Raw genomic sequence first — 22,546 nt, 5'->3', positions numbered from 1 at the left:
ATTCAAGGTACTCAGCAATGGCTTATGTTTTCTGCACAATGATGAATTTTTATCCCATCTGCAAAAGATCTATTTTTATATATACCTTACTCTTCATCTTGCTGTCTTGTGTTCCTTATTTTTCCAACCCTGTCACCCCTCAAAGGAGTAACCCAATTGCTTAATTTCAGCTGATCTTGGGTCTAATAACAGATGAATTCCCACCAACTTTGCAGAGTCAAGTACAGCAGTTACTAGAGTCATGGGCCAGGAGTGGGGTCCCCCAAAGGAGTGTATGCAGCAGTTGCTGGACTATCATCCAAGCAAATATACTTGTCACAAATCTCTACTCTAGGAGATCTAACACACAGTGACACAAGACAGATACTTCTGTACCACATGCATTGCTTCCCACCCGTGCCATATCTAAGTTCTTAGTCTCCACCAAGACTTGGGTTAGTGGTGCTGGTCTTGCATACTTCAAGGACAGGAAAGCAGGATACTTGCCACTTCATTAAATTCACCCCAGCAGACATGCCCTGCAAGCTACACTCCTATCTCAAGTAACTAGTGATGAGGACAGATTCCTAGCTTAAGGGCTAACAGGCCAGCTTTATTTTCACATACTCCTCCTTGTCTTAATAAACAGATATGTAATCAATCATACCAACTGATTTGCGAGTCTGTGCTCTCTAGAGAGATGACGGTTGAGGTTTCATATCATGTATTCATCAGCTTGGTTATTTTTTTGTCTTTAGCTCTTGTGGTTGGGGATGCATGTGTCTCCAAATAGGCACATACCATGGCATCATATACTGTGTTAGGATAGCATGAACAGCTCTTGTGCCAGTCAGTCTACACTCACTGAGTAAGCACAAAATGTGACAGGAACCAAAGAATCAGCAGCAACATACAAAGGTAGCATAGTTGTGTATGGTGCTTACCATAAAGTGCAGCTGTGTTATGACTCACCACAAAAGTAAATGCTCAAGTAGGAACACAGTTCCAACAGAATTCCTGCCTGATCTGCCCAACATCCACAACAACCTTTGTGAGTCACTACTGTAGCAGAATCACTTACATGGGAAACTCCCAAAAAGTACAGTTTTGTACCTACCATAAATGTAGATGTCCGATAGGAATGCATCTGCAGTCCTTACAAATGGGTTGTCCTGTCGTCAGGCAGCCCTTCGGTCGGCCGGATTCCAAAGTCTGGGTCTGGCTTCGGCTGGTGTCGCACTTCACCCGACGTCATAGCTGCAGTTTTTCGGGTATAAAGGCATCAGCCGACGCCATTTTCCTTAGTGTTTCTTGCCCCAGATGCCAGGTGCCCTCTTGGATGGCTAAATTTGGATAAATGCCAATGTTTCCAAAAAGTAGAGAGCAAACACATAAAATAAGCATGTATGTACATATATACAAACAAATACACCATAATAGATGCGCCGCAAGCTAGCTAAAGATGGCAAATACCTAGGAGTACCACAGAGGGAAGGCGGGTGGGTAATCCTGACTGCAGATGCATTCCTATCGGACATCTACATTTATGGTAGGTACAAAACTGTACTATGTCCTTCAAGGATGCATCTGCAGTCCTTACAAATGGGTAGAATACCATAGCCAAACTAGGGAGGAGGAAAAAGAGATTATGGTGTAGTTAGGATCCCTTGCAAAACAGCAGTGGCAAAACCTGCTCGGGATCTAGAGTATAAAGGTAAATTATAATGCTTGGCAAATGTATGCACGGAGGTCCAAGTAGCAGCCTCTATAATGTCCTTGGTAGCCACCTCGTAAGAAAGCTGTAGTAGTGGCTGTAGCCCTTGTGGAGTGAGGCCTGATGTTCTCTGGAGTTTTCTTTCCATGGAAGGAGTAACAAAATCTAATGCAATTTCCTATCCACTTGGAGATTGTCTGTTTTGAAATTGCTTTTCCTTCCCTTCCTGTTGCATATGCTACCAGAAGCTGGTCAGTTTTTCTATTGCACTTGGTCGTGTCCAGGTAGTAGCGTAATTGTCTATGCACATCCAAGGTATGCAACAGTCTTTCTCCCCTGTTCTGTGGGTTGGGGAAGAATGTAGGTAGGTGGATAGCCTGGTTTAAAGACACTCTGGATACCACCTTAGGCATAAATGTAGGATTTGTTCTCATGGACACTCTATCTTGATGGAAGATCAGGAAGGGTTGCACTGCCATTAATGCCTGTAGTTCAGAAACCCTTCTTGCTGAGGTGATTGCCAGCAGGAAAGCAGTCTTCCAGGATAAGTATTGTAATTCTGCTGTTGCTGCTGGTTCGAAAGGAGGAAGTGTCAATTTTTCCAGCACAAAGTTCAAGTCCCATGCTGGCAATGGTGGCTTCCTAGGAGGCTTTACATTTTTAATTCCTCTCAGAAGCTGCCTGAGCAGAGGATGTGAGAAGACAGGAGGATCCAAGCTGTATTCTGCTGAAATAGCTGATGCATGTATCTTAATGGAAGAATAGGACAGGCCTGTATGGAAGAGCTCTGCCAAGTACTCCAGGATGTTGGCTATGTTTACCAGTGACACATCTTTTCCCTTTGCAGTACTCCAAATGAGATATCTTTTCCATTTTGCTGCATAATTCTTTCTTGTTGAAGGTCTGCGAGCCTCAAGGATAATGTCTTTAACCCTTTGGGATAAATTTGGGTTAATTGATCTTATGTAATGTTCCAGGCAGTCAGCTGCAGAGTTTTCAGGTTTGGATGCAGGATGTTGTAGTTGTTCTGTGTTAACAGCAATGGGATCAGGGGTAGTGTCCATATTTGTTCCCGAGACATGCTCCTCAGTAATGGGTACCAATGTTGTCTTGGCCAGTCTGGAGCTATCAGAATGATCCTTGGACGTTCCTCTTTGATCTTTAGTAGCACCTTGTGCATCAAAGGAAGTGGTGAGAATGCATATGCTGTCAGGTTTTTCCAACTGAAAGATAGGGAGTCCACCTTCCAAGCAAGTGGGTGGTACGTCCTTGTGCAGAATTTCTTTAGCTGGTGATTGAGTGGGGATGCAAATAAGTCTATTTGTGGTAGTCCCCATTTTCTTGTGATGGCTTTGAAGATGTCCGGATGCAGCATCCATTCGTGGGCATCCGTGGAAGTCCTGCTTAATGTCTGCTAGAATGTTTTCTTTTCCTGGTACAAAAATTGCTTGTAACTGAATGTTGTAGCTCAGAGCCACATTCCATAGGTCCAGTGCCAGCCGGCATAGAGGGTATGAATGTGTGCCTCCCTGTTGGTTGATGTACCACATAACTGTGGTGTTGTCTGTCCTTATCAGCAACTGTCCTTCTCGAAGAAATGGTCTGAATGTCTGGATTGCCAATTTTACTGCCAGCATTTCCTTTAGATTTATGTGCAAGTGCAGCTGGTCTTGAGTCCATAAGCCTTGTATGCACTTGTCCAGCATGTGGGCCCCCCAACCGAGGTCTGAGGCGTCCGTTGTGATGGTTTGACTTGGTTGAATGCTGTTGAAAGGCAATCCCGTGTTTGATTGACAGGCCTGAGCCCACCATAGGAATTCTAGCTTCAGGCATGGGATTAGTGGGATTTTGGTTTCTAGGCTGTGTTTGTGCTGAGACCATAAGTTCTTCAGGTACCACTGTAGCTTTCTCATATGCAATCTGGCATGAGGGACCAGTATTATGCAGGATGCCATGAAGCCCAGGGCTTGTAGTACTTTTCTTGCTGTTAGATGGTCCTGCTTTGTTAATGTCAAGAAGTAGAGAGGAAGTTGTTCTTGCTTTTCTACAGTTAGGAATGCCATCTGCTTTGATGTGTCCAGCTCTGCACCCAAAAAGGTTATTCTTTGGGATGGTATCAGCCTTGACTTTTTTATATTGACTGTGTATCCCAGGGCTTGCAGCAAGTAAATGACTCTTTGTAAGTCTTCTGTTAGCTTGTTTTTGTTGTCCGCTTGTATCAGGCAGTCGTCCAGGTAGGGATAAATTTGGATTCCCTGAAGTCTGCAATGAGCGATTACTGATGCCAGGCATTTCGTGAACACTCTGGGCGCAGTAGATAAGCCAAAGGGCAATGCTGAGAATTGATAATGCTCTGATCCTGCAAGAAATCTGAGGTATCTTCTGCAATTTGGTCGTATGGGGACGTGCAGGTATGCCTCCTTGAGATCTAGAGTTACCAGCCAAGACTCCTTGCCCAGCATGGGAAGAAGCTGCTGTAGAGTCAGCATTTTGAATTTTGGAGCAATGAGGAATGTGCTTAAAGCGGACAGGTCGAGAATAGGCCTCCATTTTTTCTCTTTTCTTGTTACCAGGAAAAGTCTGGAGTAAAATCCCTTTCCTTGTTCCATAGATGGTACCTTTTCCACAGCTCTCATCCTTACTAATTGAGCTATTTCTTTTAGAGCTTCTGCCTTTTGATTTGGTGGTAGGTTTGGCATTCCTCTTTTTCCTGGTAGAGTATGGAAATGAAACCTGCAACCTTGGACTATAGTTTGCAAAATCCACTTGTCCCTTGTGATGCAATGCCAGTTCTTTGAAAATAAGGCTAGCTTTCCGCCTAAGGGTGCTGCTAGTTGTTCCCTGGTAGGCGGTGCCAGAGCCAAGTCACTGTGATTGTCCTGTTGCAGTGGTGGTGGCTGCGTCTGTGCCTCGCTGGTTGTTGCCCTGCCACTGGCGTCCCCTGTAGGCACCCCTGGATTGATTTCTGCCTCTTGAATGCCTGTTCCTGCCTCTCTGTGCTTTAGAGGAGTCTGGAAAGGACCAATTTTTGGAGGGCCAATTCCTGCTAAACCTTGGAGGCTGGACCTGTAAGAAGTCTTTCACTGTTTGTACAGATTTTGCCTTCTCTTCCATTTTCTTCAGTACCTGCTGTGCAGAACCAAATAAATTGACCTTGTCCATGGGAGCATCTAATAGTTTTGATTTGACATGGTCCGGTAAGGCCTGCTCTTTCAACCATGCATGTCTTCTGATAACTGTGCCAGTCATGGCTGATCTAAAGAAAGCCTCCAGTGCATCATAGCCGCATTTTAAAGAATGGTTACTAACCTGTTGAATGTTATGTACCATTTCCTGAACATATTTCTTATCTAAAGGTTCATCAGAGGACAGTTTTTTAGTTAACTGATCAAGCATAAACTCCCCCATCTCTCTAAGGACCTGGATTCCCTTGCAGAGGGGAGGGGATTTTTAGCAGAGGTAGCTGCTACTGCCTTAGGCCCCTGGGAGATAGTCTCAGGATCTGCAAAGGGAGCCTTGTATAAATGGTGGTGTGTGTCCGGGACCCTGTAGAACCTATCGGGCTTAGCAGGGGCTGGAGGTAATGAATCAGGAGCAGTACAGGCATCATTAAATGCATCATCTACAACAGAAAGAACTGGAGGTATAGCTAAAGGCCTATGTTGTGGTAGATGCAAAAAGGTTCTAAGCCTTTTCCTGGAATCTGAAAAATCTTGGCCCTGCCACTGAAACTGTTCCCTCATAGCATGCAAGGTTTCCCCAAAGGAAAAATCCTCAGGTGGAGAGGCAGATGGAATGGACTCTTCAGCATCAGAGTCTTCATAAGGGGAATAAGGAGCCTCTGGAGGGTCTGTATTGTCTGAATCATCCGAAGAATCATCCGTGGACACTGGCTCAGGGGGCTCTGCTCTAGGTCTCTTCTCTGGAGGTGGATGAGAGGCCCTGTCTGGATGAGGTTGGGATCCCCTGATTAAAGAAATGAGATCCTCTGCCAGAGAAAGCATTTGGGAACTGGAGCTGGGCCTGTGAGAGGGGGCCTTAACAGGCACAGTCTTAGGGGCTTTAGCTGCTTTAGCCCTGGCAAAAGCCTTAATGGACATGGCTGCAGGAGGCCTAGCAGCTCCACGTGCAGGGGTTGATATATCCAAGGGAATAGTGTCAGATAATTCCTGAGAAACTACAACAGCAGGTTGGATTTCAGAAGCCGATTCTACCAGGTTAGAAGAGGCCTCGGTAGAAGGCATGGTTTCGGCTGAAGAAAAAAACGCTTGCTCGGTTTCGGCCGAAACCGAGACACTCGCGGTTTGCTTAACCGCGGTTTCAGCCGAAACCGCGGACCGCGAGTGTCAGTCCTTTTCTTTGCGTTTTTTGGATATTTGTGTAGTCGGAGGATCCGACGGCATAATATAAGCAAAATCAGAGCCGAAAAACTGCTCAGCAAACTCTGACCGACGTCTAAGCGTCCGTCGGTTAAAAGAAGCACAGGCTAGACAAGCTGCTACGTCGTGGTCTGGGCCTAAACAAGGTAAGCAGTAAGAGTGGAAATCTTTATGAGGTATTTGTTTCCCACAAGTTAAACAGTTATTCACTTTTTCTGACATCGGCTGAGGCAAGAAAGAGTCCCCAACGGGGTACTTAGCTTTTTAGAAGTCTTCAAGTAGTATTCGGTAGTAGTAATCTCTGGATCTGACCGACCGGCACTTGCGAACAGCTTCTGCTTCGGGTGCCACGCGGCAAGAAAGACTGAGGAAAATGGCGTCGGCTGATGCCTTTATACCCGAAAAACTGCAGCTATGACGTCGGGTGAAGTGCGACACCAGTCGAAGCCAGACCCAGACTTTGGAATCCGGCCGACCGAAGGGCTGCCTGACGACAGGACAACCCATTTGTAAGGACTGCAGATGCATCCTTGAAGGACATCTACATCAACAATGAAGGTTTGTGTCTGCCCTGTCATATCTGTCTGGATGAACTCTAGCAATACTACAGCCCCAAATTCTGCTCTATTCTTGGATTTGAGATCAAAGTAATAATGTTTTGTGAACTGATGTTCACGTGGCTACCTCTCAAATACTTACAACTGAGATGTGCCTTAAGAAAGCTATGGACACAAAGGCTGCCCTGGTTGTGTGTGCCCTCTAACATGCCCCTGAATGTCCATTTCATGTTCATCATTGAAGAATAAAAATACAGTTCTCTAGCCATTTGGAAGGGGTTTAGTCTGAAACTGGGTTATTTTGCTTCTCTACAGCAACAGCCACAAATAACTGCTCCATCTTTTCTGAAGTCCTTCTTTCTGATTAGGTAGTACTCCAGCTGATGTCCACAAGATGGAAAATTCTCTCCCCTTTATTTTGGTGCTGTAGGAAGAATACAGGTAGTTAAATGGTTTGATAATGTAAAACGTCAGAAACCACCTTGGAAATGAATCAGGTTTTTGCCCTCAGACGGACACTGTCCCTATTAGAAAATGTCTCAACACATCAGAGCCTGCAGTTCTGAGATTCTTCTGCCACATATGAAAGCCAACTGAATGTCTTCCATGGGAGAACTTTTTGCAGGGCTAATTACTGCTGTCACAAAGGGGAAGAGAGTCAGGTTCCCCACCATAAAGTCAAGATTCCAAAGAGGTACAACTGACCTCTTGATGGGTGAACATGGATAATCTCCCTTAGAAACTGCTAAGCAAGTCATTAACCAGCAGCATCAGCAGTATTGAGTCATGAAGAAATAGCAGCAACATTGGAAGAATATAAGCTTACTGGAAAAAAAAAAATATATATATATATATATATATATATATATATATATATATATATATATATATATATATATATATACACACACACACACACACACACACACACACACACATATATAGCAAGTAAATGGCTACCCTCACACCTGTAAAAGATCAATTTTCTCCTTCTGTACCACATGAAGAACCTTCACTCTGCCATCAAAGACTCACTTGTTGTAGGCTTCCAGGCATCTTTCATTACACTAAGCACATCTTCTGCTGAACATGTGATGGACAGGAATAAGGGTCTATCACTCAATATGACAGATTCGGATATACCAGGACCATGGACTGCAGAGCAAGCAGGTCTGGCTGCTGGGACAGTAAACATCAAAGCTCCTTGACTACCCAAGATACCATGAAAAACAATGCCAAGTGGTTCAGAATAGGGTTATCAGAATCATCATGGGCTCTCTAAGCTTTACCTTCTGCAAGAACGTCATTATCAGTAAAGTGTGGTAATAATGAAGACAAAAATGGAGCCTGAGGAGGAAGCATCCACACTCTAGGTTTTGCCACCCAGAGGTCTTGAGCAATAGCTAGGAGCATGCAGTAAAGGGATGGTCTGCTGTAGAATCAAAGCTATTACTGCCCTGTACTACCAGTCAGTCATGGACATGAACACCTTTTTCAGTTGTCGCTTTTTGTTCCCAGACACAGTTCTGTTCAGACCGTCTGAGAGACTGCTGATCGCTGAGGGGATACACCAACTGTCATGCCTACTTTCATTGCGAAGTCCCATTTTTGCAGCACCAGTCTGCACATGCAGTACAAATGAGCATCACTCTGTATGTAGCACCTAACTGTGTATTATCTGTAGTAAATGACAGCATTCCTTGCATCCCAAGGTTTTGGAAGGCCTAAGGGCCAAAATCACTGCCAGCAACTCCTTTAAGATGACAAGGAGTTTCATTTGAGTTTGGTTCCACTTGTGATGAACCCTCATATTCTGGCTTGGGACGTCCAGTCAATGTCTGACTAGTTAATGTGTGTGCTCAGACACTGAGAATTGTAGATCATCATTTGTCCAGACTTGTACCATCCAACAGGTGAATTCTCTTTCTTTGGAAATATCATAGCACCAGTATGGTTCTGTCTGAGGGCTGAGCATATCAAGTCCAATGAGCTTTCAGGTACCACTGGATTTTCCTCATATGAAGTCTCAGAAGTACCATAATAATTGAGGACATTAAACTGAGGGTCCTTAATTCCCGTGTGGTCAGGAAAACTTTAAGGGCCTGCAGAAAGGACAACTCTCTAGATAGGCAACTTTGCCAAGTAGTAAATATACCCTACATTCCATTGTATTCAGAGTGGTCCTGAGAAGAAGCCGTATGTAAAGAGTACTGCAACGTTGAATAGAAGGACATAGAATAGTTGTGTAAAATCTTACCATAACCATAGATGTCTTTCTCTTCTATGTTGCAGTATTCTTTATATATGGGCTGTACTCCGCACCATCGAGTTGACGTCCGGCCTGTATACAGAAGCTTATTGCCACAGCATGTACGTGGGACATTGCACGTAGTCACAGATAACGTCAGCCATAAAAGGGACACCCGCACAGACAATCTTCAGAATAAGAAAGCCCTATAAGGAAAGGAGTCCAAAGAAGCCTAAGGAAATCATCTGAGGAAACAGCAAGTTGTAGGGAGAAGGTAGGAGGGATACAATACTGCAACATACAAGAGAAGGACATCTATGGTTATGGTAAGATTTTACACAACTATTCTATGTCCTTCTATTCAATGTTGCAGTACTCTTTACATATGGGAGAGTGCCAAGCTGAAAAGGAACCCAGGGAGGAGGATAGAGTAGGTTAAGACAAGAGGAAGCCCTTTCTAGGAATCCATGCAGAATTGCAAATTTGCCCTTGCAAAACCTGCTGGACTTGGAAACAGTGTCCCATTTGTAATGTTTTGTAAAGGTATGAACAGATGACCGAGTGGCAGCTTCCAGGATGGAATGAGCATCTAGACCTTTAAAAAAAGCCCCTGATGAAGCCACTGATCTAGTGGAATGGGCCTTAAGAGATGCCAATAAAGACTTTCCATGGAATTCATAACAAAACACAATAGTCTTAGAGATTCACGTTGAAATGGTTTGTTTGGATAGAACCAAACCCAAAGCCTTGGGATGAAAGGGAAAAAAAATTGTCAGACCTCCTAATGGACTTAGTTTTGTTCAGGTAAACTCGGAGTTCCCTATAAACATTCAAAGTATGCAAAATCCTCTCACTGGGGGATTGTGGAGAAGGGAAAAAGGTAGGCAATTGGATGGCCTGATTAAGAGACAACTCATTCACCTCTTTGGGTATTGAACTTGGATTACTTCTCAAGGATAGCCGGTCCCTACGAAAAACTAGGAAGGGGGGAAGCCATCAATGCCTGAATCTCAGAGACCCTTCAAGCAGAGGTTAAGGCTACTAGCTAGAAGCACAGTTTTCAATGTGCAGAACTTTAGAGAAGTAGAAGCTGCTGGTTCAGAAGGGGCCTGTGTACGTTTTTCTCATACAAAGTTAAGAACCCAAGGAGAAGGAACTGGTTTCCTGTTGGAGGGGGGTCTCAAATGTAGGACACCTCTGAGAAACAGCTTAACTTCTAACCTGCAAGCTAAGAGGGAGTTAAAGGCAAACAGGCAGACAAAGCAGAACAATGGACTTAAACTGGAGTAGAAAAGACCACTGTTGAACAAGGGAATGTTCGCACTAAAGGGATCCTCTTTCCTTTATTTAGCACCACATGGAAATATCTTCCACTTGGAAATGTAAGATTTCCTACTATTGGGTTTCCTGGCCTCTGGCAAAACCCATAGAAAGTCCTGAGAAAATAGGTGCCTGAAAGGAATCAAAAGTTGATCATCCACAGGGTTAGCTCTAAGGTTGACACATGAGGGTAAATCAATGATCCCTTGTCCTGAGTGAGCAGGTCTATCTGGTGAGGCAACTTGCAGTGATGATCCCTGGCTAATTGTAAAAGAGGGAACCACTGCTGTCTTGGTCAAAAGGGGGTCAACTAGCAAGATTTTGGGCTTCTCCTGCAGAATTTTCAACAGGACATTCTGAATTACGGGGAAGGGGAGAATGCATAATGAAACATCCTCTTCCATGAGAAAGGTAAAGTATCCACCTTTCACACTTGAGGTTGAGGGACCCCTGCAAAAAAGCGAGGAAGTTGTTTGTTCATAAGGGAAGCAAAAAGGTCCAGTTCTGGAGTACCGCACTGGTGAACTAGATCCAAGAACACATCCCTGTGAAACATCCACTCGTGAGATTGTGTCGTGAATCTGCTTAATGTGTCTGCCTCCAAGTTCTGAGCTGAAGAAAGGTACACAGCATGTAGTCACTTTGTACAGAGTAAACAACTCTCAAGCCTTCCTTTGAGAAGGGAACCAAAGACCCTGAATTTTCCTGAAAGCAAAGGTTGCTCCCCAACCCAAGTCTGAGGTGTCTGTGAAGAGTTACTGTACTGGTTGAGGTATGTGAAAAGGTACGCCAGGGTTCTGACTGAGTTGCTGTATCTACCAATGTAACTTTTTTCAGATGGGAGCAGGGGAATCAGGACATCTAAGGGATGAGCATGCTCGGACCAAAATGTCTTTTGAAACCACTAGAACTTCATGTGTAGCTTTGCAAAGGGCAGCACGGGAATACTGGAGGCCATGAATCCCAGCAATCTCAGAAAGAGCCTCCATGAAGGTCTTGAGATAAGTTACTTTCTCCACAGGAAAAAAAACAAAGTCTGTGTGGAACCTGCACCCCAGGAAAATAAGATCCTGACTTGGTGAAAGGGATTATTTTTTGAAATTTATGCATATAGCTGGGGCCAGGCACTTTGTGAATACTCTGAGTAGTAGAAAGGCCAAAGGGCAAGGCAGTAAACTGAAAGTGCAAAGAACCCACCGAGAAATGCAAAAACTTCCTGAAGTGAGGATGAGTAGGGATATGCAGGTATGCATCCTTGAGATCCAGAGAAGCTAAGAAGGTTTGAGGTGGGACCAGGGAAGGAGGACATGTAGGGACAGCATTCTAAAAGAAGGCACCACCAGGAAAGTGTTTAACAGGAAAAGATCTAATACAGGCCTCCAAGGACCATCTTTCCTTGGAACTAGAAACAGAGTAGAATCCCCTCCCCAGTTGGTCTGGAGGGGCAGACTGGATGGTGCCTTGATGGGTAAGTTGAGCAAGAATCGAGTGACACACATGTTGACTGGAGGGGGGATTCCCTGAATGGGAGGGAGAGTCTCCCAAGTCATTAAGTATCCACTTCAGATAAATGAAATCACCCAGGAGTCCTGAGTGATGTCCTTCTAAGCAGAAAGAGAGGTGCACAGACAAGGGGGTATGACTTGAGAGGGGGAGCAGAGTGTCAAAGAGGACTTTGTCTTGCTTGAAAGGGCTGCTGAGAAAGAGCAACAACAAACAGCAAGAGAAGTGACCACCTTAGCCTGTGGGTGTCTCCTAGAAGGCTTATAAGGCCTAGTTCCAGAAGGAGCAAAAGTGGAAGAGCGAGCAGGTTTCCTGACAAAAGGAGTCTTGGCAGGAAAGTTACTATGAAATTTTAGAATTGAAGAAAAAAGAAGTCATGTACTTACCACAACGTTCTATGTGGGTTGTTCATCTCGCCTACATTCTTTACTGATGGGTTTCGAGACGATCCCTCGGCTCTGATACGGCCAAATGCAAAGCACAAGGTCTTCAAATAGCTTGAGACCAAGTCCCTATCCCACGATGCACCTGTGAATTACCTCAGATCTTGTTTGCTGCGTATACTAATAGCATATGTCATTGTTACAGTCCTAGAGAAAAGGAATAGAAGGTTTGAGTAACCAGGATGGATCCAGCATCTCGGTCATCTATCAGCCCAGGAGGGGGTAGGAGGGAGGGATGTAAGAATGAAGGCAAGATGAACAACTCACATGGAACGTTATGGTAAGTAGATAACTTCTCTATGTGAAGTTGTTCAATCTCGCCGTTCATTCTTTACTGATGGGTAGCGACCCAAGCACCATCAATCTCGGATGGCTCACGGGAGTTCATTTCTCAGGACCGTGGATCAAAAGGAGGCAGTGTCCCTGGAGGCCTTGTCAACTTTGTAATGAGTGATAAAGGCATGAGGTTTTGACCAAGTGGCTGCTGCAACAAATGTTATCAATGGGAAGTCTGGCAGAAAAGGCAGATGATGTAGATACTGCTCTGGTTGAGTGAGCTTTAATCTTGTGTTGCAAAGGTATATTGGCAGCTGAATAGGCAAAGGTGATACAATCAGATAACCATTTAGACAGAATTGTTTTAGCCACTGGTCTCCCTTTCCTGGAGTCTGAGAATGAAACAAAAAGCTTGTCTGATTTCCTGAAATCTTTTGTTCTATCCAAACAGAATCTGAGCTGTCTGTGAATATCAAGTTTGTGCAGCATATACTCTAAATTGTTAGAATGATTGGGGAAGAAAACTGGCAAATCAATAACTTGGTTGAGATTGGTTTCAGTGCAAACTCTGGGCAAGAATGAGGAATTTGTTCTAAGTGATACTCTGTCAGCATGAAATATCAAATAGTGAGGTCTGATGGATAAAGCCTGAAACTCTGACACTGCGAGCAGAAGTAATAGCTACCAGAAAGATGGTCTTCCAAGTCAAAAATCTGAGATCATAAGATGAAGCTGGCTCAAATGGCAGGAGAATTATACGTGAAATCAGAAAATTTAGATTCCATGGAGAATAGGGAGATTTCATGGGTGGCCTAATATGAAAAGTCCCTTTGAGAAATGCTTTGGATAACTTGTGAGACATGAAATTCAAACCTTCAAATCCAAGATGAAAATTAGAAATAGCAGCCAATTGAACTCAAACTGTTGCTGCTGCAGCTCCTTTGTTGAAAATCACAGTCAAGAACTCTACTACTGAAGCCTTAGGAGCTTGGTAAGGATCAATATTATTTTTAGAGGCCCATACAGAAAATTTGTTCCATTTGATCAGATAATAGCTTTCTGGTAGATTTATGAGAGGACAAAATGATTTTTGTCTCACTGGAAAGGTTATGGAACCTGGCTATGATGGGAAAGTACAGTTGTGTACACATACCATAAATGTAGATGTTCGAGTGTATTCACTGTTGCAGTCATTACATTTGGGTTATCTGCTTGGAGGTAGCCCACAGTTGGCCTGATTAACAAAGTCTTAGGTCCTGCATCGGTTGCAGTCCCTTCTTCCATGACGTCAGGTCATCAGGGGTATAAAAAGCATGCAGCCGATGCTATTACATCAGTTTTTCTTGCCCCAGATGTCAGGTGCCCCCCAATGGGGAGCAATTAAATATAAAAGTACAATGATATACTTCCAACAAAAAAGCAAATACACCAAAAAGGCTTCTAAGCATAGTAAAATAAAGTAGAGGTACAGCCAAAAGAGGTTAGGGGGCTGGAGAGAGGGTAATCAGGACTGCAACAATGAATACACTCGAACAACTACATTTATGGTAAATCTACAGAACTGTACTATGTTCATGTTTCAGAGAAGCAGTCATTACATTTGGGTAGATTCCCAAAGCTATGGTTGGGAGGAGGAATTTAGATAGCATTAGGACCAGCTATAAGGCCCTGCAAGACTGCAGTGGCAAAGCCAGCTCTGGATTTAGAGAAAATTGGCAAATGATAATGCTTGGTGAAAGTATGTGGTGAAAGTTTGTACAGAACTCCAGGTAGCAGCTTCTAGGATGTCCCTGGTAGGGACACCTCTGAGAAAGGCGGTAGAAGCAGCCCTGGTGGACTGAGGGCTGATCCCCTGGGGAATAGGTTTTCCATGGTGCTTATTGCAGAAATGAATGCAATAGCCTATCCATTTAGAAATGGTTTGCTTTGAAATAGCCTTCCCCTCTGCCCCTGCAGCAAATGCTACTAGCAGTTGTTCAGATTTCCTTTGAGACTTAGTCCTGTCCAAGTAGAATCCGAGTTGTCTGTGCACATCAAAGGAATGCAGTATCCGTTCCCCTTTGTTCTGTGGATTGGGAAAGAAGGTTGGCAAATGAATGGACTGATTAAGGGCCACACTGGATACCACCTTGGGCATGAAGGATGGATTGGTTCTGAGGGACACCCTGTCCACATGAAAGATGATGAAAGACTCCACTGCCATAAGGGCCTGTAATTCAGATACCCTTCTAGCTGAAGTGACTGCTAAAAGAAAAGCCGTTTTCCAAGAAAGAAATTTTAAATTTGCAGTAGCAGCTGGCTCGAAAGGCGGTACAGTGAGTTTCTCTAAAAGAAAGTTAAGGTCCCAGGGCTGGGGTTGGAGCTCTCCTGGGTGGTCTCAAAGTTTTTGGCCCCTCTGAGGAACTGTTTGAGCAGTGGATGAGAAAAGAGGGGAGTTCTGTGTTATAATGAGCTGAAATGGCTGAGGCGTGGATTTTAATGGAAGAAAAAGACAGGCCCTTGTGAAGTATCTCAGTTAAGTATTGCAAATTCTGAGGTAAATTGGCTGCTGCTGTGCTTATCCCTTGAGATTGGTTCCAGGCACAGAATATTTTCCGTTTTTCAGCATAGGATTTTCTAGTGCTAGGCTTCCTTGCCTCTAAAATGATATCCATCACAGGTTTACTGAAGGAAGGTAAAGGAGAGATTATGTAATTAGCCAGGCTGCTGTAATTAGCCAGGCTGCAACGTTCAGTGTTTGAAGCTGAGGGTGCAGAATCCTGTTCTCCTGCTGAGACAACAGGGAAGGAGTCTGAGGCAGGTGCCATGGGGATAACCGTGACACACTCAGCAGGAGGGGGTACCAGTGTTGGCGTGGCCAGTCTGGAGCAATCAAAATCATCCTTGGTTTCCCCGGTTTGATTTTTAGTAGTACTTTGGACAGCAGAGACAGAGGGGGGAAGGCATAGACTGATGTGTTTTTCCAGCTGAAGGACAGAGCATCCACTTTCAAGGCTTGTTTGTGGGGAGTCCTTGTGCAAAATTTGTCCAACTGGTAGTTCTGGGGAGAGGCAAACAGGTTTATATCTGGGATCCCCCATTTTCTTGTCAACATGCTGAAAATCCTTGGTTCCAGTTTCCACTTGTGTGGGTCCATGAGGTTTCTGCTTAGTTGGTCTGACAGTGTATTTAATTTTCCTGGCTGAAACTGAGCATGTAGGTGTACCTGGTAGCTCAAGGCTGTGTTCCAGAATGCCATGGCTAGTCTGCAGAGGGGTAAGAATGTGTACACCCCTGCTTATGTACCACATAACAGTGGTGTTGTCCATCTTTACCATTAGTTGTCCTGGAAGAATGCGGTCCATGAAGGCTGTCAGAGTATTCTGTACAGCTAACATTTCTTTTTGATTGATATGCAGGTGCATTTGACTTGGGTTCCATTTGCCCTGAATGCACTTCCCTGCCAGGTGAGCCCTCCATGCATAGTCTGATGCGTCTATTAGGCTTTGGGCAGCAGGGGGTGGTGTGAAAGGTAGTCCCTTGTTTTGATGGCAGGCCTCTGCCCGCCAAAGGCACTCTAGGCGTAGGCAAGGTATGATAGGAATCATTGCTTCTAGATCCTGAGAATGTTGACACCATAGGCTTTTTAGATACCACTGTAGTTTCCTCATATGCAGTCTTGCATATGGAATTAGATGAATGCAGGAGGCCATGAACCCGAAGGCTTGCAGTGTGTGTCTTGCAGATAGCAGGGTTTTTGTGGCCACTTGTTTGAAGTAGGTTGTCAAATGAATTTGTTTCTCTGGAGTGAGGTAAGCCATCTGGGAAGTTGTATTCAAGCTTGCTCCCAGGAATATTATTTGTTGACAGGGTACCAGGTGTGATTTATTTCCGTTTATGGTGTACCCTAGACAAGTTAGAACCCTTTGTACAAAAACCAAATGATTCAAAAGTATGTCCTGGCTTTCTGCCTGAATTAGACAATCGTCCATGTATGGGTATATTTGAATATTTCCTTGCCTGCAAAATGCAATAACTGGAGCTAGGCACTTTGTGAACACCCTGGGCGCAGTAGATAAGCCAAAGGGCAGTGCAGAGAACTGACAGTGCATGTAGCCTGCTATGAAGCATAGGTATCTTCTGCAAGATTCCCCGATTGGGATGTGCAGGTATGCTTCTTTTAAATCTAGGGTTGCCAACCAGGCATCTTTGCCTTGCATAGGAAGTAACTGGTGAAGAGTCAGCATCTTGAATTTTGGAATCTCCAAAAAGGTGTTTAGAGTAGACAGGTCCAGGATAGGACACCATGAACTGTCTTTTCTGGGTACCAGGAAGTCTCGAGTAGAAACATTGTCCCTTTTCCTCTTCTGGTACTAGTTGAATAGCCCCCATGCTTAAGAGAGAGAGTACTTGTTTTTGGGCCTCTGCCCACTGATTTGGGGGTAGGTCTGGCCACCCGATTGGTGTTGGCAACGTGTGGAAGTGAAATCTGTATCCCTGGGAAACTATATCGAAAACCCATTTGTCCTGGGTAATGAGTTCCCAGTTCTTTGCATGAAGAGCAATCTTTCCCCCCAAAGGGGCAGTCAGTTGATTAAGTGCTTGGAAATTTTAAAAGGAAGTCATTGAGATAGTTTACCATAGGGGGGAGTCTTATTACTCCCAGATTTTGAAGTGGAGGCCCCCCCACTGCTTAGTCCTGTGTGTCCCTTGGGACTGAAACCTGTGTTTTTTTGCTGTGTCTGGGTTTAGCTTGAGAAGACCTGGAAGGGACTGGAAAGGACCAATTCTTAGAGGGCCAGTGCCTATTAAATCTAGGAGGCTGAACTTGTAAGAAATCTTTAACAGTTTGCATAGATTTAACTTTATCTTCCATCTTTTTAAGAACTTCCTCAGCCTGTTTGCTAAACAGGCGGTCCTGATTTAAGGGAGCATGCAACAATTTAGCTTTAACATGATCAGGCAAAGATTGTTCCTTAAGCCACGCATGCCTTCTGAGCACAGACCCAACAACAGCGGCCCTGCAAGAGGCCTCTAATGAATCAAAACCACACTGCAAAGTATGTTTTCCAACTTGTTCAGCAGAATGCATTAAATCCTGCAATTCTTTATTTTCCACACAGTCAGGAATCAACATAATTTTCTGTTTAAGCAATCCAATAACATGTTGCTGATACTTTAACATATGAAACTGGCAGTTTAAAGCCCTAATGGCCAAGGTTTCAGAAGTGTAAACCTTCTTACCCCATCTATCCAACGCCCTGGAGTCTCTATCAGAAGGGGTAGGATTTTTAGCAGTAGAAGCCTAAATGCCCTTGTGCCCCTGTGAAATAGTCTCTGGATCCACAATAGGATTTTTAAAAAGGAACTTGTGTGACTCAGGGACCCTGTAATATCAGTCTGGTTTTCTGGGAGCAGGAGGCAAGGAATCAGGGGCCAAACTACATTCCGAAAAGGCATCATCAACAATGTCTAGTACAGGAGGAATAGCTAAAGGCCTATGCTGAGGTAGGAGTAAGAAATCCCTAAGCCTCTTTTTTGAATCAGAAAAATCCTGGCTTTCCCAGTGGAAATGCTAGGTTTCCCCAAAAGAAAAATCCTCTGGGGGGGGGCTGCCGAGGGAATGGAGTCCTCTGCATCAGAATCCACATAAGTAGATAAAGGCAAATCCAGACCATCAGAAGAATCAGAAAAAAAACAGAATCCTGATCAGAAGATTCATAAACCACTTCAGTCCTAGGCCTCTTAGAAGGGGGGGGGGGGGGGCTACCCCTGAGTTATTAGATCTTCAGCCATTCTTATTTGTTTTTTGGGCATAGAGGCCTGAGCATGTGGCCTGGGCGTCATTTTTTTAGGCATGGTTCGAGATTTAGGCCTAAGGGAAGAAGGAGGCATCGGTTTAATATACAAGTCCATAGGCCTGAATACACCCTCAGAAGCTGGTGCCCACACAGCGGCTCTGGACCCATCCAAGGTAGACACATCCGTGGGTTCGAAGTATCTCACAGCATACCAGACTCCGAATGGGTCTCAGTAGAGGCCCACAAATCAGAAGTAGCGGGTATCAGGGGCTGTGAAAGCTCCTCACTGAGTACCGGCGAACAGGCGACTGGCTTAGGAGAAGTGTCATCGGCAATTTTTGACCTCGGCGGCCTCTGTCTTTATCTTTGCGTTTTTTTCAGAATCCTGGTAGTCGGATGGCTAACCGCTGACATTTCTGGACAATTAAACCGATAACTGAAATATGTAGAGGCAAAAATGTACTGACAATGGATAGTGCACTGATTAAATAAAGCACAAAACTAACAGCAAGGTACGTCGTGGTCAGGGTCTAGGCAAGGAATACAGTACGAATGAAAATCTTTATGAGGTATTTATTTTCCACAAGTAATGCAATTATTAACGTTTACTGACATCGGTAAGGAGCAAGAAAAAGTTTCCCCAATGGGGTACTTAGCTTTTAGTTGAAGACTTCGGTTCTGAAACTCGAAAACGAAAATTTCAGGAGTCCGCCGACCGGCACTTGTGAACTGCGTCTGCTTCGGGCACCGCACGGCAAGAAAGACTGATGTAATGGCATCGGCTGCATGTTTTATACCCCTGACGACATGACGTCATAGAAGAAGGGACAGCAACCAACGCAGGACCCAAGACTTTGTTAATCAGGCCCACTGTGGGTTACCTGCAAGCAGATAACCCAAATGTAATGACTGCAACAGTGAAACATGAAGAACATCTGGAGCAGCCAAGAGGTCAGCTTCAGGGACTGCAAAGAAGGATGAAGGTCCCCCGATGGATGTGTCAGAAGGTCTGGAACTGGGTCCAGGATCCAAGTGTCCTCCAAAAGATGAAGTCGAAGGAAGGGGAACCAAATCTTAAAGCCCAGTGAGGGGCTATAAGAATGATGGTCCTTCCCAGGAATTTTGCTTTCCGTAGAACCTTTGGTATCAACGGGATTCGTGGAAATGCATAGAGGAGACCCAGAGGCCAGTCTTGTACGAGTGCGCCCCTTGGGGCTTCTCCCAGAGTGGGAATCAGGGCAAATTAGCTTCTGCATTTCGTGTTCATGTGACTGGCAAAAAGGTTGCAGCAAGGCTGGCCCCACCTGCAGAAAATCCTGTCCACAATTTCTTTCTTGAGGGACCACTCATGGGACAACGAGATTGCCCTGCTCAGTTTTTGTCTGCTATCACGTTGGATCTCCCCAGGATGTGCATTGCCAACAGCAAGTGCTGGGTGGAAACAGCCTGCTGCCAAACTCTGAGAGCCTCTCGACAAAGGGGGTAAGATCTGGTTCCTCCTTGTTTGTTCAAATATCAGACCACCGACATGTTGTCCATCTGAATCGCAATCATACCCAGAGGAAGACAGTCCTGAAAGTACTGCAATGCCAAAAATACTGCTCTCATCTGTAGGACACTGATATGCAGATGTGTCTCTTGATCGGTCCATGTGCCTTGGGGCAGTCTTTTCCCTGAAAATGCCCCCCCACCCTATCAGGGAAGCAACCGTGGTCACAGTGGCTGGCTGTTGGAGGGGGTCCTATCATGACGTCAACCACCACTGAAGGTCCTTCTTGCAAGAATTTGTGATCATTATAGTATGATTCATGGGTAGCTCTTGGTAAGACCATTGAGTGAACAACAGCCATTAAAGTACCCGCATGTGTATCCGAGCTAGTGGTATGGCTAGAATTGCTGCTGCCATCACACCTAATACTTTCAGAACTTCTGATGCTGGTGCTTTGTCTTTTGATATCAGGATGCTGACATTTTGACGAATGAGAAAGTACAGTTTTGTACCTACCATAAATGTAGATGTCCGATAGGCATGCATCTGCAGTCCTTACAAATGGGTTGTCTTGTCGTCAGGCAGCCCTTCGGTAGGCCGGATTCCAAAGTCTGGGTCTGGCCTCGGCTGGTGTCGCACTTCACCCGACGTCATAGCTGCAGTACTTCGGGTATAAAGGCATCAGCCGACGCCATTTTCCTCAGTGTTTCTTGCCCAAGATGCCAGGTGCCCTCTAGGAATGCTAAATTTGGAAAATGCAAATGGTTCCAAATAGTGGACAGCAAACAAAAAAAATAAGCATGTATGTACATATATACAAACAAATACACCATAATAGATTCCCCCAGCTAGCTACAAGATGGGTAAGTACCCTAGGAGTACCACAGAGAGGAAGGAGGGTGGGTAATCCTGACTGCAGATGCATGCCTATCGGACATCTACATTTATGGTAGGTACAAAACTGTACTATGTCCTTCAAGGATGCATCTGCAGTCCTTACAAATGGGTAGAATACCATAGCCAAACTGGGGGAGGAGGAGAAAAAAGATTATGGTGTAGTTAAGATCCCTTGCAAAACAGCAGTGGCAAAACCTGCTCGGGATCTGGAGTATAAAGGCAAATTATAATGCTTGGCAAATGTATGCACGGAGCTCCAAGTAGCAGCCTCTAAAATGTCTTTGGTAGCCACTCCTCGTAGAAAAGCTGTGGTAGTGGCTGTTGCCCTTGTAGAGTGAGGTCTGATGTTTTCTGGAGTTTTCTTCCCATGGTAAGAGTAACAAAATCTAATGCAATTTCCTATCCACTTAGAGATTGTCTGTTTTGAAATTGCTTTTCCTTCCATCCCTGTTGCATATGCTACCAATAGCTGGTCAGTTTTTCTATTGCCCTTGGTCCTGTCCAGGTAGTAGCGTAATTGTCTATATACATCCAAGGTATGCAACAGTCTTTCTCCCCCGTTTTGTGGGTTGGGGAAGAATGTAGGTAGATGGATGGCTTGATTTAAAGATACCCTGGAGACCACCTTTGGCATAAAAGTAGGATTTGTTCTCATGGACACTCTATCTTGATGGAAGATCAGGAAGGGCTGTACTGCCATTAATGCCTGTAGCTCAGATACCCTTCTTGCTGAAGTGATTGCAAGCAGAAAAGCAGTTTTCCATGATAAGTATTGTAAGTCTGCTGTTGTTGCTGGTTCGAAAGGAGGGAGTGTCAACTTTTCTAGTACAAAGTTTAAGTCCCATGCTGGCAATGATGGTTTCCTAGGTGGTTTTACATTTTTAATTCCTCTCAGAAACTGCCTGAGCAGAGGATGTGAGAAGACGGGAGGATCCAAGTTGTATTCTGCTGAAATAGCTGATGCATGAATCTTAATGGAAGAATAGGACAGGCCGTTGTGGAAGAGCTCTGCCAAGTATTCCAGGATATTGGCTATGTTTACCAGTGACACATTTTCTCCCTTTGCAGTACTCCAAATGTGATATCTTTTCCATTTTGCTGAATAATTTTTTCTTGTTGAGGGTCTGCGAGTCTCCAAGATAATGTCTTTAACCCTTTGAGATAAATCTGGGTTATTTGGTCTTATGCAATGTTCCAGGCAGACAGCTGCAGTGTTTTCAGGTTTGGATGCAGGGTGTTGTAGTTGTTCTGTGTTAACAGTAAGGGAACTAGAGGTAGAGCCCATATTTGTTCCTGAGACATGCTCCTCAGTAGTGGGTACCAATGTTGCCTTGGCCAGTCTGGAGCTATCAGGATGATCCTTGGTCGATCCTCTTTGATTTTCAATAGCACCTTGTGCATCAAAGGAAGTGGTGGGAATGCATATGCTGTCAGGTTTTTCCAAATGAAAGATAGGGAGTCCACTTTCCAAGCAAGTGGGTGGTACGTCCTCGTGCAGAATTTCTTCAGTTGATGATTGTGTGGGGATGCAAATAAGTCTATTTCTGGTAGTCCCCATTTTTTTGTAATGGTTTTGAAGACGTCCGGATGCAGCATCCATTCGTGGGCATCCGTGGTAGTTCTGCTTAGTATGTCTGCTAGAATGTTTTCTTTTCCTGGCACAAAAATTGCTTGTAACTGAATGTTGAAGCTCAGGGCCACATTCCAGAGGTCCATTGCCATCCGGCATAGAGGGTACGAATGTGTGCCTCCCTGTTTGTTGATGTACCACATAACTGTGGTGTTGTCTGTCCTTATCAACAGTTGGCCTTGTTGGAGAAATGGTCTGAATGCCTGAATTGCCAGTTTTACTGCCAGCATTTCCTTTTGATTTATGTGTAGGTGCAGCTGTCTTGAGTCCATAAGCCTTGTACGCATTTGTCCAGCATGTGTGCCCCCCAACCGAGGTCTGAGGCGTCCGT

At 44.6% G+C, this 22,546-nt stretch overlaps 1 protein-coding gene across 1 annotated transcript in view; it reads right to left on the bottom strand.

Annotated features, from left to right (window-relative positions):
* SERINC1 (serine incorporator 1) overlaps positions 1-22,546 on the bottom strand; it is a gene marked incomplete at its 5' end in the record, with an annotated part of 787,452 nt that overhangs the window by 1,950 nt on the left and 762,956 nt on the right.

Source organism: Protopterus annectens, chromosome 1.part1, assembly GCF_019279795.1.
Source record: "Protopterus annectens isolate FY-2018-M chromosome 1.part1, PAN1.0, whole genome shotgun sequence".
Taxonomy (NCBI): domain Eukaryota; kingdom Metazoa; phylum Chordata; order Ceratodontiformes; family Protopteridae; genus Protopterus; species Protopterus annectens.
Note: the sequence above shows the minus strand (reverse complement) of the source record. Positions and strands in the feature narration are given on the sequence as shown.